The 18285-nt window shown below is 35.2% G+C and overlaps 1 protein-coding gene across 15 annotated transcripts in view; it reads left to right on the top strand.

Annotated features, from left to right (window-relative positions):
- The window catches only part of ADGRL3 (adhesion G protein-coupled receptor L3), a 504973-nt gene that overhangs the window by 335098 nt on the left and 151590 nt on the right, over positions 1-18285 (top strand). The window lies entirely within an intron of this gene.

Below are 18285 nucleotides of genomic sequence, written 5' to 3'. Positions count from 1 at the left end.
TCTTGAAGGCAGGCAATCGTGGATCTTTTCAGATTTCTCTCTCTCTCTCTCTGCCCTTCTTTCTCTTTCTCTCCCTCAATCTCTGTCTTTCTTTCAAGTAAGAGAGTGTCTCTGAAACTATCTTTTATTTTCCCACCCCACCCATAATAGTTTATCTTATCGTGTACTTAGAAGTAAAGGTGGCACTGAAGTTATATGTTGTGTAGCATGATTTACATGTGTTTTTTTATTATTTTAATTTGGACTTTTCCCCCATGCCTTCAGTCAGATATTTATTTAATAATTTCCCAAGTCAGTTTTTAGTCTCAATGTTAACTTCATTAAAAAAGGAATAGAAATTAAGGCAAGATAAAATGCTTTATTTTCCAGAAAAAAGCAAACAAGAGCAAAGAGAGTATTTTTCCAATTTAACTTTAATTACCTCGCTACTTAGATTTTCACACTAAAATTGGGCTAACTTAACCGGTGACCGTAGGTAAGGTGAGAAAAGTAGTAATTTTCTTTTTTTTGAAATTACTGTGCGGGCCAAAGAATGTACACAAAGGGATTATAGTTTATTTTACATTCTTAAAACAAAATCTATTGATCAACCCATAAGGAAATTACAAGCCCTGCTTTCAGTTCTTTGTTTAAAATGCACTGTAGAACAGTATGATTTGCATGTTAATGATGTGAATCCAACTGTATAATAAATAGGAAGGGGAAGATATAAACTAGTTTCAGAGAGCTGATTTGTGTGTTTTTCATGATTTCTTCCTTAAATGTTTAGCTTGAGAACACATCTACAAGGTATGCTTATGTGAAAGGTAATAATTTGTGAACGTTGAATGGAGCGGTAATGAAGCAACAAGTTCATCTTCAGATATCTCACTCAGAAAGCAACTAGACACTAGAGGCATTTGAACGTCTTTGGAAGGCAGACATGATGTAACAAACAAGAGGCGGGCAGAATTCATTCTGTGCTGTGTGGTCTCTGAAATCAGAAAACAGGAAGCCGCCATAATTTCTCTCTCATTAACTCCTCCCCTCCCGCCCCTTCTTGACCACATGCAGACACGCAGTTGGGATGCTTCGTATTTTGTGGGGTTTGTTTGTTTACTGTCATTGTTATACATGTCCTCATTAAGTAAAACAGCAAAATGAAATCAATTTTTAAATATTAATGTGTGATTTGTGGAAGTACATCTTAGATGCATTGAATTATTAGAAATTGAAAAAGCAGAATTGGTGTTTTTGAAACCCATTCAGTTTCCTTTTATTTACAGTCTTTGAGCCATTTATCAAGCTGAAAAGCCACCATGGATCCATTTCTTGTTTAGATTAATATATATTTAAAATATCCTAAAACCATTAGCATGCAGTAGCCCTCTCTTTGAACAAATACTTAGAGGTAAATGAAGAAATTCCTCTATATCACTAGTTCTCAAACAAAGCTAATTTCTTCCCAAGATGACATTTGGCAATTTCTAGAGATATTTTTGATTGTCACAACTGGAGGTGTAATGAATACTACCAATATCTAGTGCATAAAGGCAAGGATGTTGCTAAACATTCTACAATGCACAAGAAAACACCCGTATAGATACTCACACAACAAAGAATTGTGTATCCTAAAATGTCAAAAAAATAAAAATAAAAAAATAAAATGTCAATAGTACCAAGGTTGGGAATTCTTGCCATAAATAAAGATATGAAGCCAAATCACATCCTAAGGTTAACATTCTAACTCACAAAACCTAGGGAAAGAGTTAGGGCTTATATCATCTACTGGTCTATAATAATGCTTCTATATACTAAGTGTCCTAAAACACATAGGCATGTCTTATCTCAGATATTCTGTAGTCACGAGTCCAGACCCAGCTCCGGTGGGTCTTCTATACAACTGCAGTAATAGGGCCACCCGGGGATGAGTTCTCATTTGAATGCTGGACTGGCATTCAGTACCAAGCACATTTGGTCATGGGCAGCTTTATATACTTTGGAGCCTCAGTTCCTTGCTGTTATTGTTCTCAGCTCCTTGTCCTCTGACCTTCTCTATAGGCAGTTCACAACATGGCAGCTTACTTTATCAAAGCAAAAATGATGTTTTTTCCATAAGACAGACAAAATATATAATATAGATCATGTACATGATTGCATATATTCCATCAACTTTATCATAGTCTATAGGGTAGAAGCAAGTACAGATTTCACACACACTCAAGAGTAAGGAATTACACCAAAGTATGAGCACCAGTAAGTAGTGATCATGGGGCCACTTAAGAGTTTATCATAAGGACATTATGTTTGTTTTTGCATTTAAAAATGTTGTGATTTCTGTATTACAAAGCTGTAATCAACAAGACAGTACGCTATTGGCATAAAAACAGACATGTAGACCAATAGAATAGAATAGAGAAATCAGAAATGGATCCACAAATATGTGGCCAACTAATATTCAATGAACCAGGAAAGAATATCCAATGGAATAAAAGTCTCTTCAGTAAATGGTGCTGGGAGAACTGGACAGAAACATGCAGGAGAATGAAACTGGACACTTTGAAACACCATATACAAAAGTAAGTTCAAACTGAATGAAAGACCTAAGTGTGAGATAGGAAACCATCAAAAATCCTACAGGAGAAAACAGACCTTGGCTGTAGCAACTTCTTACTTAACATGTCTCCAAAGGCAAGGGAAATAAAAACAAAAATGTACTATTGGTACCTCATCAAGATAAGAAGCTCCTTCATAGCAAAGGAAACAGTCAACAGAACTAAAAGGTAACCGATAGAATGGGAGAAAATATTTGCAAGGCATGTCAGATAAAGGGGTAGTATCCAAAATCTGTAAAGAACTTACCAAACTCAACACCCGGAAAACAAATAATCCAGTGAAGAAATGGGCAGAATAGACATTTTTCCAAAGAAGACATCCAGATGGCAAACAGACACATAAAAAGATGCCCAGGGGCGCCTGGGTGGCTCAGTTGGTTAAGCCTCCGACTTCGACTCAGGTCAGATCTCACGTTCGTGGGTTCGAGCCCCGCGTCAGGCTCTGTGCTGGCAGCTAGCTCGGAGCCTGGAGCCTGCTTCCGGTTCTGTGTCTCCTTCTCTCTCTCTGCCCCTCTCCCTCTATGCTCGGTCTCTCTCTGTATCAAAAATAAATAAAACATTAAAAATTAAAAAAAAGAAAAAGAAAAAAAAAAGATGCCTAACATCACTCATCATTAGGGAAATACATATCAAACCACACTGAGATACCACATCATACCAGTCAGAGTGGCTAAAAATAATAGCTTAGGAAACAACAGATGTTGGTGAGCATGTGGAGAAAGGGGAACCCCCTTGCATTGTTGGTATGGATACAAACTCATGCAGCCACTCTGGAAAGCAGTGTGGAGATTACTTAAAAATTAAAAATGGAATTACCCTATAACCCAGATAGCACTACTAGGAGTTTATCCAAAGGATACAGGAATGCTGATGCATAGGGGCACATGTATCCCAATGTTTATAGCAGCACTATCAACAACAGCGAAAGTGTGGAAAGAGCCCAAATGTCCATCAACTGATGAATGGATAGAGTAGAGGGTATATATACACAACGGAATACTACTTGGTGATGAAAAAGAATGAAATCTTGCCACTTGCACAATGTGGATGGAACTGGAGGCTTTTATGCTAAGTGGAATAAGTCAGTCAAAGGAAAACAGATATCATGTGAATTCACTCATATGTGGAATTTGAAAAACTTAACAGATGACCATAGGGGACGGAAAGGAAAAATAAGATACAAACAGAAAGGGAAGCAAACCATAAAAGACTCTTAAGTACAGAGAATAAACTGATGGTTGATGGGGGTTGGCAGTTAATGGGGGTGGGGAAAATGGGTGATAGGCCTTGAGGAAGGCACTTGTTGGGATGAGCACTGGGTGTTGTATGTAAGTGATGAATTCCAAGAATTCACGCCTGAAGCCAAGACATACACAGTATGTTAACTAACTTGACAATTAAAAAAAAATGTTGCTATCCATTATAAGTTAATCGGCTAAACGTAAAATACTTGATGGTAAAATGCACATATTATCATTCAGGGAACTAGAAGGGAAACCATAGATGACTGTCACAGTGTGACTATCCCTGTACTTTCTCACTTGTGTAGAATATTTGCAATAATCAAAGTGCTCTTTCTATAATCAACTCAAAATTGCCTAGTTTACTTGTGCCTCTCTATAGACGTATATTTTTCACTTTTAGCTTGCCCACCTCTCTGTCTGTTTCATTTTCTTTCTCTGTATTAAGAATTGTCACATTATATTTGGTGTTTAGTAGTGAGAGTTTTGGGGAACAGAAAGACCATCTTGGGTCCATCACTGCTAGTGATTCATGAAGATCCTTCTGTGTTTAGAATACATAACTTTAAAAAAATAAAAATAAAAAAATATATAATTGTAAATAACTTGAATAATAACTGAAAGTATTGTGAGTTACATGACACAAAAATAGGTATTGAACTCCTCTTACCGTAAGTTAAATTTACCTTGTTATAATAAGTATGCTGTAATGAATTTTGTCTACTGGGCACATGCTAGGGAACATTCTCTGTTTACTTTTACTTTAAATATGTGCTACATCTTTATTCTGTCATAATGTTTCCTTTTGTCTTTAAGCCAGATTAATTTCTACATTATTGGAAATTAATTTTAATGATGAGAGTATAATACTGCAAAGGTTATAGTATTAAAGAGACTCATTGTTAAGCAGTGCGGTGCAAATATTAATAAGAATTTTATGATTACATTGAATCTTTTATCCATTTGTGTCCTCTTAGGATGTACAAATGACCATAGTTCTTTCCAGATACTATTGGTTGTATTAGATATACTCTAAGACATTCTGGGGTATTTAATACATATGTGATGATTGATAAAGTTGTATTGTTATAGATACCACATGTGCTTTTCACTTACATAGGAGAATTGAGAATTTCTATTTTACCTCATTTGTATTCATAACACATAATTTTAGGGGGTGGAGAAATTATACAGTCAAATAGATTTTTTATTTCTTTCATACAACTTCCTTTTATGTTCACACCATTTGCTTATCTTATATGGATATTCACAAGTATGCACCTATTATATGTCAGGAACTATATTGGATGTGAAATACTGTATTATCATTCACAAGTCTACTTTGCCCATTTTTTCAAAGAGAACTAATGATCATCCTGGTTTGGAGAGTTTCCCAAAGTGTCACAGCTAGAATTTAGAGGAGCTAACACCTTTACGCAGATGTCCTTTCATGTGGCTCTATGTTGCTAGTAGTGGAATAAATGATCACTCCCCCCAAAAATGCAGTCTTAAATTCTTGTTGCGAATTTATATCCTAAAAATAATACACATATGTTGAATACAAGTATGAGAAATCCAAAATAACAACTTCATTAATTCTTTCCCATTTCTGCTTAAAATTACTTTAAATCAGATCTCAAAAGGATTGACACAGGTTGGAAGAATAGCTAAAATTGAGAACAGAGTGTTCCAGAATGACACATTCATATCATTGAAGATGAGAAGGGGCCTTTCTGAGGACACAGGAAGAAATAAACCCACGATGCTTGGGAGAGACAGAGGCAGGGAGGCTTACGTGGAGACTGGAAAGTAGGCAAGGTGGGGATTAGTGGGCTTTTTAGGACATGTTTAAAGATTTGACTCAGTTGTGAGTTTGTGAGCTTTTGAAGAGCAACAACATCAGATTTGCATTTTTCAAAGATCACCCCAGGTACGAGGTGAAAGATAGGTTATAGGTATTTATTTGATGATGCAGGGAGATGACTTCACTACTGGTAGTTGCAACTATCTGGGTGGCCCTCAAGAACACTTTGCTTTGTGAAGAAAGTCAATCTCAAAAGGTGTCATGCTTATGATTCTATTTATGTAACATTCTTGAAAGGATGAAACTATAGAGATGGAGAAAGATAGGTGGTTGCCAGGAGATAGCTATGGGAAGGTGGAGGCGAATTTGAATACAAGAAGTTGGAACAGTTCTGCTTCTTGAACGTGACAGTGGTTATACAAAATCTCATGGGACATAAGCATGCGCACATAAGTTAATGCAGGTGAAGACCATAGAGAGAGAGTCTGTCTGTGGTCAGACCAGTACCGTCATGTGCCAATGCCCATTTCCTGGCTTTGATATTATCCGGTAGCTATATAAAATCCTGTCATTGAGGGAAGCTGAAGGAAGGGGTTGTTCTTACTATTTTTGCTACTTCCTATGAGTCTATATTTGCTTCAAAATAAAAAGATTCATGTTTAAGACTATTATAATAGAACAGGCTTTTTAAGGAACGGGAACGGTGATGAAGAATAAGGAAAGCAATGTTCTCAGCACATCAGTGATCAAATTTGCAAGTCCTATTATGAATATTTTACAGTGAATCAAGGCAGTTGATGATAAAGTGCATTTATTGGAAAAATACTAATTGAGCCCCTCCTCTGTATCACATGCTGGTCAATCCATTGAGGATTGTTGTCAAGCAAAACAGCAACTATCTGTCTTCATGGAGCCTTTGGGCTACTTGGCCTGTAGAAAGTGTTGCACAAATGTTTGACACTCTTCTACATGAAGATCAGGTTCTGTTTCCAGGAGATCTGGGTACAGGCAGAATTTTATCACATGTGGACTCCTAAATTATGTGGACCATATACAATTTTGAATCCACAATAGCTTGATTTTATTCATATGTAAATTTCAATATTGATTAAAAATGGTCCTTTTCTTTCAACCTGCCCCCCCCATTTTACTTTTAAAGCTAAATACTAATTTTTAAAGTGTTTTGAAATATCCTGTGTGCTCCCAAATCTAATCATCTTAAAATTTGAAACACCACAGAGCAGGCGCATGATTTTGAAGTATTTTTTTCTTCCTTTATATTATTTATTTGTCTTAAAAAAATAATTTCCCATTGGAGTGCAACTAATAATCTAAGTTGTCTTTTCCCAAGCTGGTTTGGATAAAGTGAGTGGTAAATTACTACTGGAGGTTTAAATGTCTTTCAGAGTTTGAGGTGAAAAAGATAAACTTCGTGATTTTGTTTCAGGCTGGTCTATCTTCTGTTCTTGTTATAGACATGCAAAACGTACTTCACCTTTATAAGTGAGATGGCAGTTTATAATTCTCCTGAAAGAAAGTTGATGGCATCTCAGATAACCTGAATTGAATGATAATAATGTTATGTTGTTACTGAAGGTCTATCCTGTGTCAGTATTATCAAAGTAAACATAGGGATCCAACAATAAGGAAATTTTGACTTTCTGGAGGATTAATTTTCCCAAAGCCAAGTAACAAATAACCTAGTGATGATGATATAATATTTGAACCTAAAATCAATGCTTTTTTCAGAATACCTCACTGTCTTTTACTGTACTATTAATACAGTAAATGCACTGTTTTATGAAGCTTTTGAGGTTTCTTCATCTGAAAATGAACATAATTCTTTTGGAATAGAAAAGCCCAATATGATCAGTATCCACTTTATTTACTTATTTTCTTTAACAGTTCGGAATATATGTATGATGTGTATGTATTTGTGCATTATATAGTTTTTAATAGAAAAACCTGAGAATTATCATCCTGTGGGCAGATTCCCCCTAAGCAATTTGCTTCCCTGACCTACTTATTACTAACTATATAGTGCACGACTCCATTCTCTTAAATAATAACCAGGAGAAAGCAAAATGGGGAGATTTTTATTACTCTATTAATTTCAAAGGTGATGTGTAGGCGTAGGCATGGTTGGCATGACAGTGGTAAGAAAGTAAATTGCTTGGTGCATAAATGAGTGAGGAGAAGCTGCTCTAGTTGAAAACATTTGCCTTAGATGCCCTGAATTCTATTTCTCAGTCTGTAACAGAAAATACCTTGGCCTAATCACTCAGCCACCTAATTCTCAATTCAACACAGACTATTTCTACCCTTTCCTTTGTAAAAAAGTAAAATTCAATGGAATTAACTTGAAGATCTAATTGGTTTTATTCAGTGATTCATGAGTTGGGCAGCGCAGTATTTAGCAAGGAGCTATACAAAATGGAAGATTTTTGTAGACAGAAGGGAGCAGGAAAAGGAAATTTCTAGTGAAGAGTGGAATGTTTTAGGCAATATGACCTTCCTATGTGGAACAGAAAGGGTCTATCAGGCAGATTGGTCATTAGTGCTGACCAAGTAATTCCTGACTAACTGTTAAAGGTTACATTCCTGGGAGAAGCTGAAACTGCATTTAGGTTAAGTTTTACGTCTTTGCTCATTTGGGACTTAGCACAAATGACTGAATTTTCAATCTATTGCCTTTTTTTTAACATGGTTATTTTATTTTTCTAAATTATTTTAATGTTTGTTTATTTTTGAGAGAGAGTCCAAGAGACAGAGCCTGAGTAGGGAAGGAGCAGAGAGAGAGAGATAGAGAGAGAGAGAGAGAGAGAGACAGAATTGGAAGCAGGCTCCAGGCTCTGAGCTGTCAGCACAGAGCCTGATGTGGGGCTTGAACTCATTAACTGCGAGATCATGACCTGAGCCAAAGTTGATGCTTAATTGACTGAGCCACCCAGGTGCCCCTAAAACACATTTATTTTAAAGAGAAGTAATTATAAATTAATAGCACCCATTTAAATATTTAAGTTTCTTGTGAGTCTAGGTCTATAATTTCTGACAGGTGTTATTTGGCTTTTGAATATTGTGTATGTAAAAATTTGAAGCTGTTGTATATCAAATCTTACCAAATGTAATCTGGAGTAGATGATCAAATTATTTAATCCAACTTTATCAAAATGTTAATGTAATTGAGATACAGTAGTATACATAGTTCTTCAGAAAAGACTTTTAAGGGGTGCCTGGTTGAGCGTCTGACTTGGGCTCGGGTCATGATCTCACCGCTAGTGGGTTTGAGCTTCGCATCGGGCTCTGTGCTGACAGTTCAGAACCTGGAACCTGCTTCAGATAATGTGTCTCCCCCTCTCTCTGCCCCTCCCATGCTCATGCTCTGTATCTCTCTGTTTCTCAATAATAAATAAACGTTAAACAAAAAATAAAAAATAAATACTTTTCAAAATAAAACATAGACATTTACTCTCACTCACCTACCATGCATGATTGAGTACTTAATGTATCCCAAGTAGTTTATTTGCAGAGAGAGAAAAGAGAATGTCAAATGTCCTTGTACTCAGGAAGAATTGTAGAGTTTAAATGTGATTTTGGCCAATAGACTTAATTTATATAGCAAGTCTTTAATCTATATGCTGATTGTTATGTCATTTCAAAAGCCATCCAATAGGGTTGTGGTTGCATTTCACACTAACCATTTATATCCCAATTACACAGTGGCCTTCCTTTATGTTATTCAAATTACCTGAAAATTGAAATGTTTAGTGGACTCACCAGTGTGAGAGAGATGATAGGCATGGTGAAGATTCACCCTCTGACGTTCTCCAACCCATGATAAAATTAGATTGCCTAACCTGGAACTCCTTGAAGAACTAGTCTGCCCATTCCAGCAGCTGGTTGGAGTTGCTGTTCATGTCATTTTCATGTTAGATAAAAAAATCATTCCTAGACTTTTGGTGAAGGGGGTTAAGAAATATTTCAAGGTACTTAAAAAGAAATATAGTGTCCTTTTATTTCCAGAGTCTAAACATAAACAACAAACAAAGCAAGAACAGTAGCTATCCTATAATAGAGGCTTACATTTTATCAGTTTCTTAGAAACTTGTGCAAATGTAACAAGGACAAGGACGTATATATTTTTCAGGCATCTGCAATAGATCAAACTGACTAAAATTGCATTCTTTAAAAAAAAAGCTGAAGATTAAATGATGAACTCTTCTTCCCTGTTCACTTGAATATTTCATTTCCAAATACAGAGGATAATAATTTTGTTTTTCTTGAATTTATTTCAACGTTATACTTATAAATAAGTCTTGCATAATTCTTCTATTTTGAGATCACTTTATCATTGTAGGTAAACTACAATTCACAAATTAATAATAAAACATATGTCACTGCAAATCTTAGGCAATAACTCCAGTAACTGGATAATGATGATGTCAAATCTAGGGGAATAAAACATAATATTGAGGCTAGAAGGAATTATTCTAAATCCTAACAGCAATTCAACTACTTCCTCTTCTTGAAGGTTTTACTGGTTGTCGAGGACTCAGTAAACTCAAACAAACCCACTTAAACTGATTTCCCCAGTTTGTTTGCATGCTTTTGTCACCACCAGAGTTTATTTAATAGTCTCATAAATTAAAACTTCTAGAAGTTTTACTGTAATGAGCATACCAAGGTGCCTCTGTTGATTATAACTCAGGAGCCCGCAGGAGTAATTTCATACAGTATGAAATCAATATGTTTATGTAGTTGCTTTAAGCTTAGTAAATGACAATAATTGAATGGGGCTAGAGAATAATTTACATGAGAAGGACCAACTCTCCTTTTGTTAAATCAATTTAATTCAATCAGTAATTATTGAAGACCTCCAGTGTGTTGTTGAGAATCACAGTGTCCAGACCCCAAATCCATCACTCCCTCTCTCAAACCCCATGCTCTTGTGGGTGTATGTGGATCCAACAGCATGCTAGTCGTTAACATCACCACCACCTCAGATGCATGGCCATATAAACACTTACTCGTCCTACTTCTGCTCTTCGCCCGTTCAGTCACTCTTGACCACAGCAATCCAAGCAAACCTAAGTCAGATCATGCCGCTGCTCTCCTCAGAGCCTTCTAGTGACTTTCCACACGAGATAAATACTGAAGTCCTCACCATACCTATAAATTCCTATGTGATTCTTCTCTGATCTCATCACATAGTAGATTTCCCTCACGTGCATCCCTCCAAGCCACATTGGCCACCTCACTATGCCTTTACAGAGCGCTGCTCCTCTATCTGGAAGGCTCCCTGTCATTCTCATGTCTCCACCACTTGTCACCTTAACAACAAGGCCATGCCTGACATCCTATAAAAAATTGGACTTGCCTTCTCCTAACACTTTCTATTACTTTTCATTGCTTTGTATGTTCTTTTTATCCTTAGGACTTTTTAATATAATATACTGTATATTTTAACTTTTTGTCCTATTTATTATTCATCTCTCCTACTAAAATACAAGCTTTATGAGGGCAGAGATTTTTACTTTTTGTTGTGTTTATTGTTCACTTCTATATCCCTAGCATTTAGAATAGCACTTGGCACATAGTAAGCAATCAGTAATTTTTGGTTGAAGCAAGGAATAAATAACAATATTATTACTGGTAATAAATATTTATTAATGTATTATTCTCTCTCATTTACTTTGCTAAATACTTTAAATCCATACTGCCATTTTTTTCTCAAGTAAGTATATATTATCTGCATCTAGTAAAAAAAAACTAAGGCATAGAGAATATTATAATTTGTTCAAAGTCACATCTCTCTTAAGTGATTGAGTATTTATCTCATTGTGTTAAAAGAAGACATTTCTGCTGTTATAGTGTTTTACCAACTTTAAGATTATGATTTTACCTTTTAATATTTCATATGTCAGAATGCACCTACCGATTGAAGACATGTCAGAGATTAACTAAGAGATACTTTTTTGTAAGTGGCACAAAGAATAATTTTCTTTAATTTTTTAATGCTTTATTTTATTTTGAAAGAGAGAGAGACAGCATGAGCAGGGGAGAGTCAGGGAGAGAGGGAGACACAGAATCCAAAGACAGGCTCCAGATTCGAGCTGGTAACACAGAGCCCAACCCGGGGCTCAAACCCCCAAACTGTGAGATCATGACCTGAGCTGAAGTTGGACACTCAACCAACTGAGCCACCCAGGTGCCCCGCACAAGAATAATTGATGATGTTGTACATTCAACAAAATAAAGTATATTAAAGTCTTCTTGAAGGCTGAAAAATATAGTTAATATATTTCTTTTCTTTCTATTTCCTATCTTTTTCAGTAGTTTTCTGTAAAGCCTCTTAGAGAAGGCGTGATGAGGGCAAGAAACAGTGTATTCAACAGTGTGTTCTCAATCCGGTTCCTATCACGTGATCATAGATTAATAAATATAGATGAAGTGAATTAATCTTGCAATCCCTAGAACTGACTCTCTTATAGGCACACAGTATATGCCATACATAACACTTTTTAAAAAAGGACTTTAAACCTCCATCAAATAACATAGATACACAAAGGTTTGGGCGTGAAACCATCTATATTTAAATGCTGGCTTTATCACGTATGGACTTTGTGAAGCTAGGAAATTCACATAATCTCTCTGCACCTCAGTTATGCATGTAAAGCATTAGCACACTGCCTGGTATATAATCCATGCTCAAAGAAAGGCAACTATTATTTCACATTATTGTTTGCTGCTTGCTTATCATCTATCTGGAAACTGAACAACATATTAAGTTTTGTGGATTCTACGGTTTTTTTTCTCAGCTGTTCATTCCTGAATCTTCACGAGAATTAGAAATGACATAAACATAAAAAAAGGAGCTCAAAGAGGATTATTTCCTCTTTGCTACCCAACAGAAAGTGCAGGCTGCTTTCTTAGTGGATCAGGTTTAGATTCTTAGTGTTTGTTCCCTCCAGGTTAGTATGGTTAAGAGTGAGGTCTCTGTCACCATGCCTCAGTTGTTTTTCTGCTCTTCTACTATGAGCTTTAACCTTTGAAAAATTGCTAAATCTGTCGGTGTTTTAGTTTCACCATCTGTAAAATAAAGGTAATTAATTGTACCTCGTCATAGATTTGTTGTCACAATTAAATGGGCCAATTCCTGTAAAGTGCTCAGAATAGTGCCTGATCCAATAATAAGAGTTCAATAAGTACTCAAGAGGTCTGAAGTATAGCAATACCAATAAAAGTATGTGTGAGTAGTGTTTGGGACAAATTAATTTCCAAATTAATTATGAATGTTTACATATGTGTTTCTGTTATTAAATTTTGTCTATGTTGTTAACACCCCCACAGTCCTAATGAAAAGGAAAGAGTTTTGATGAATTTGGTTTGGACTTTGATGGACTAACTCCTGGTTCTATCACTTGATAGTTATATAAGCTTGGGAGAATTACTTAATTTGACTTCTTTCATTTCTGAAATGAAGGTAAATATATCTACCCAAAGATTGTTAGGAGCACTAAATCAGAACACATATAAAACATGCAGCGTAGTTCTTGGCATGATAAGGCTCAATATGTAGCAGGTAATTTTAGGAATATGCTCCTAAATCCCTATTTTAGCTAATTATTTACACAATAAGTCTATTACAAACTCATGTTTAATTAGAATAGATATTTTCCTCTCCTTGCAATAAGAATGATATCCTATGAGAAAATCAGAAAATGTAAATAAGTTAAATTACAAAAATAAATATTCCTTCATGTGGCTGATAATTTGTGGAATTTCACTATCTTAAGAGGCCATTGCCAACTATTATGAATGAATTCTGAAGAGAATTGGATAAGTCCATGACAGATAAAATTGATGTTTCTTTTTCAATAATAGGTTTAATCAAATCAGCTACCACCGATTGATATCCATTGGTATCAGGCAGAATTTCTTTCTTCCCAGAGCACTACACAAATAACCAAAAGCCACTTGGAATATTGTTATAGTTTTAGTTTTCTTATTTTCCCTATCAAACCCTTGGGAAGATTTCTTCAATAACTGACCTCAGATTTAAATAAATACTTGGAGGGTGGGGAGAAGGAAATGTTTCTGTAGTTAGCCAAATGTTATATGTTAGGAATGAATTTAACACAGAAGATTAGTAAAGGGGAAACCATGAAGGGGGATACATATCTTAGAGAAGAAAGGAAAGGATGAGGGAGAATCAGAAAGAAAGCTCATGCATTTTATGAGAAGAATGTAAACACTCCTTCTACTGTGAAGTTTAATATTCCGTTTTAAGTTTTAAATTTTCTAGAAGATGCGTATACCACTCTGGTAGGGCTGCCATAACAAAATATCATAGACTAGGTAACTTAAACAACAGAAATTCATTTCCTCATAGTTCTGGCAACTAAAAGTCCAGGATCAAGGTGCTGGTAAGTTGGTTTCTCCTAAGGTCTCACACCTCGCTTTGGAGATGGCTGCCTTCTCGCATGGCCTTTATTCTGTGAGCATCTGTCCCTAGTGTCTCTTCCTCTACATTTAAGGACAACAGTGCTATTGGATTAAGGCCCCACACTTATGACTTCACTGAACCATAATTATCTTTTTAAAAGGCTCTATTTCCAAATGTACTTACAGGTGAGTTAGGGCTTCAATATATGACTTTGGAGGGAAAAATTAACAATGTCCATCCCAAATAATAAATATGGTTTGTGAACAAGAATAGTAATTTTTTCTTAAGAATCATTGTATTTACTTAGGTCCTTTCTTAAAGCATATGATAGACTCAAGGTTGTTGAATGCATAAAACTATTCAAAGTGTCATTTTGATAGCTTAATATAAAAACATGGAGGAATTAGAGGACACTGATTTACTTCCTATATGTATAATTATGATTCACTTTCCATTTGAGCCTATGTTTTTTCTTATTTATAAGATAAAGAATTCATAGTTACAGTTATTCTGCAATGAATTCAATGAAATAATAAAGACATTGAAAAATGTAAAACACTGTACAAATATTGGTTATTTTCACTGTTTTCCATCAGTATACACCACAAACTATAACCTGTAGTAATATCCAAAATAATATTTGTTCATTTTCAAGGCAATTGAAGGAAACATAAATTAACAAAATAGACCAAAATGTAAGAATGAAATAAACCATGGGCAATATATTTTAGTAAACAGGAGAATTGAAATTTTCCTTTGAAAATAGGTTACTTAGGAGGGAAATTATTAATATGGAGTTTTGTTTAGTTACTTTTATGAAAATACTAAGCTACATAAGTACAATGACCACAATAACAATGACAAAATAGGAAGGAAAATTACCCAAGCTTGATAAAGTTTTATATGCAAATAGTCACTTGAACTTATTTTCTTTTATATTCTTTTAACTTTCCCTGAGACACAACCACATGAGGCACCTAATAACATAGTTTTATTAAACTAGCTCTACTATCAGGTAAGACTCAATAATAGAATATAGTGAAAGAGTGTCATATCATTTCTTCCATACTGGAATATAGAAAAATATAAACTCCTGTGTCTTGTGGTATGGGCTGGAAGATGGCCTAGGTGTGTTGCTATGACTCTTCAGTGATTCTACATCTCTTTTTACAGTATCTAGCAATAAGACAGGTTCTTTCTTGGGCACTGGTGACAACACGTATATCACTAGTACTTGTTCTGCCGAAAGCTGGCATTGAACAAAGCTCTTGAGAGTCTTACATGGCAGTCAATGGACTAGAAGGGATGGGAAATCAGCAACAGCTTTTAAATCTGACTTTTATTCTGCTAAAAGTCAAACGATATGAAATGGCCCTGCTCGTATACATCTCTCTGCAGCACGGTTCCAAGGCAGTAAGTTCTATATTGATCCTGAACGTTAATATGTGTGTATTAAACCGAATCCTTGTGATGTATTATGTAACAAATCAAGCTTTTAAAAGATTTCTTTTATTGGTATCATTGCTTCACAAGAGTGTATTCAATTTAAATATAAATGTTCTCGGGCACCTGGGTAGCTCAGTCGGTTGAGTATCCAGCTTCAGCTCAGGTCATGATTTAACGGCTTGTGGGTTTTAGCCCCACGTCAGGCTCTGTGCTGACAGCTAGCTCATGAGCCTGGAGCCTGCTTCGAATTCTGTGTCTCCCTCTCTCTCTGCCTCTCTCCTGATCATGATCTGTGCCTCTCTGTCTCTCAAAAATAAATAAATGTTAAAAATTTAAAAAATAAGTAAATATGAATGTTCTGAGATAAGAGTCAATTTGGGGAAGAGGAGTTCTTGCTTCTTTTCATTTTGAGTTCTCTGGTAATTTTCTGAATGATAACTCTAAAATACATTTATAAAATAACTTTTTTAGCCTGTCCACTCTAAGGACTCTTAATGATCCCATTTGTTATTCCCCTCTATTTATCTTTTTCATTTCTCGTGTGGTATATCATATCTGGACCCTCCCCTGCCTCTTTGACCTATCCCTGATGTTCATCTATTTTGACTAAGACCTAATATATTGTAGGTTAGACAAAAAGCTAAAAGTTGAGGGAATAATCATATATAAAGCATGTTAGTATATAACCCCATCTTGGTTCTTTGAAAAGGTTTTTTGGTGGAGGTGGCATGCAAGCAATCCCCAAAAGCTAAACAAAAATTAGCCAGGTGGAAGTGGGAACAGGAACACTGCATCATATGCAAAAGCCCTGAGGCATAAAGAACAGGATGCTGTTGGGAAATTACTGGTAATTTTGTATGGTTTAATTGTAGAGATGAAAGATGAAGAAGCATTATAAATGAGCTAGAGAAATAAACTCACGAAGAGCTTTAGGCACAAAGAAAAGGAGACCAATCTGTGTTTAGAGGGCAGACAGAAATGATTTAAGGGATTTTAATCTGGAGAGTGGCATATTTCAATTTATACCCTACAAGATGCCTCTGGCAAAAGGTAGAGAATTATTTCAATGGGGTAAGTGTAGAGAAAAATAATGAGCATTGATTTCCATTATGCTATGCTATTGTTAAATACATTTTGGTGTGATACTTTAAAAATCTGAAATCATTTAAATAGGATGTATATATTAAATCTATGCTAAAAGACAAATCTATTCAAAATTGGCAAGTCTGGAGTCATGGCAGACAAACATCTTGTTGAAGTCTCTCGTTGCTCCTTGCCTATGATTTGTGTGATTGAGACAATAGGCTGGTTGATCTTTTCACTGGGTGGGGGATTATAGTTTTATCAGCAGCAAAAATGTTTGCAAAACAAATCTATCCCTTCGTAGAACATTATATACTAATTAAAATATCTAAATGAAGAAAAGTTCATTCATTTAGAAAGCATTCTGGAGTATCTATATAATTCTCAAGAAACTACAAATGAGACATGACATTATTTAAATTGAAGGAGCCAGAAAAAATACTCAGAGTTAGCTTTTAACTATTACCTTACTATTTTATCAAGTAGTAAAAGTTAAGAAGAATTTTTCTATCAGTCAGAAAAATTTGCACAGCAAAGGTACTTGTGTCCCAGCCATGATACCATTGACACATGTTTTTAAGGCTAATACTTCATATTATTAAGAATGATATTGTTTACATGTAATATTAATTTATTTTAATTTAATGTAAATAACATTTGATTTCAAGTTATTAGTATTTTTTAATTTTATTTTTTCTTTTTGAGATATTTCAATAAATTTAAATGCAAAGTACATATATTCGAATCACCTTTCTACTGTTTATAATTTTAAGAATTTAATTTTACTTATGGTGATAAATTTTATATTTGAATTATGTTAAATTGTAGTGTGAATTTTATTTTATGAGTTCTGCATTTTGATTTTGCAAAAATAGACTGAAATATCAGTATTGCCATTCTATTCTGGTATTGTTTTCACTGGCAAAGTGGTTAATAGGCTATTGTATTCATCCATTGATGATGATGGGGTGAATGCAGATAGCGGTAATTGGAGAGAGAGAAAAGTGAAAAAATGTGACAGAATTAACAAGACTTGACAGTTTGCAGAATACGGTGTAAATGGAAGAAGAGAAAAAGATACCTCTCTTCCTGTATGAACTTTGAAGTTTGGAACATTACATTTACATAGAGAGAGAACACAAGAGAAAGGAATAAAGCTGAAAAGAGAGGAACTGAACAAGCAAGAAGACAGCTAGAAAAATAGCATCACTTCAGAAAAATGCTGCAATTTCAGTGATTAAATGTGCTAAAAATCCATACTCCCTTCCCACTGCCATCTCTATCTTGCTTGGCCAAGCTTTATACATACCACATACCATGTGATGAATGTGGCATCTCTTTGGGAACAGCAGAGTCAAGTCTATGACATGTTAAAGAAAGCAGACAGTGAATGACAAACATCTGGAGGCTGAGCACAGGACTCCCTGATTTCCATAAACCTGAGCTACTTTGAATCTGGTTACAGCCAGTGCCCCTCAGTTTATTGCCAGTAAGTGAGGTTAAGAGTATTTCTAACCTTACAGGTAGGAATGCAATGTATGGACTTGAAGCATGGCATACTCTTGCATTCCTATGATGGAAATGTGAATATATTTTCCCAGAAAGATGATTCTCTACAGTGGTTATTCCATGGTTATTGTTAGAACATTCCTTTGAGTATTTTATAGGGTT

The sequence above is a fragment of the Suricata suricatta genome, chromosome 1 (genome assembly GCF_006229205.1).
Source record: "Suricata suricatta isolate VVHF042 chromosome 1, meerkat_22Aug2017_6uvM2_HiC, whole genome shotgun sequence".
Lineage (NCBI taxonomy): Eukaryota > Metazoa > Chordata > Mammalia > Carnivora > Herpestidae > Suricata > Suricata suricatta.
Note: the sequence above shows the minus strand (reverse complement) of the source record. Positions and strands in the feature narration are given on the sequence as shown.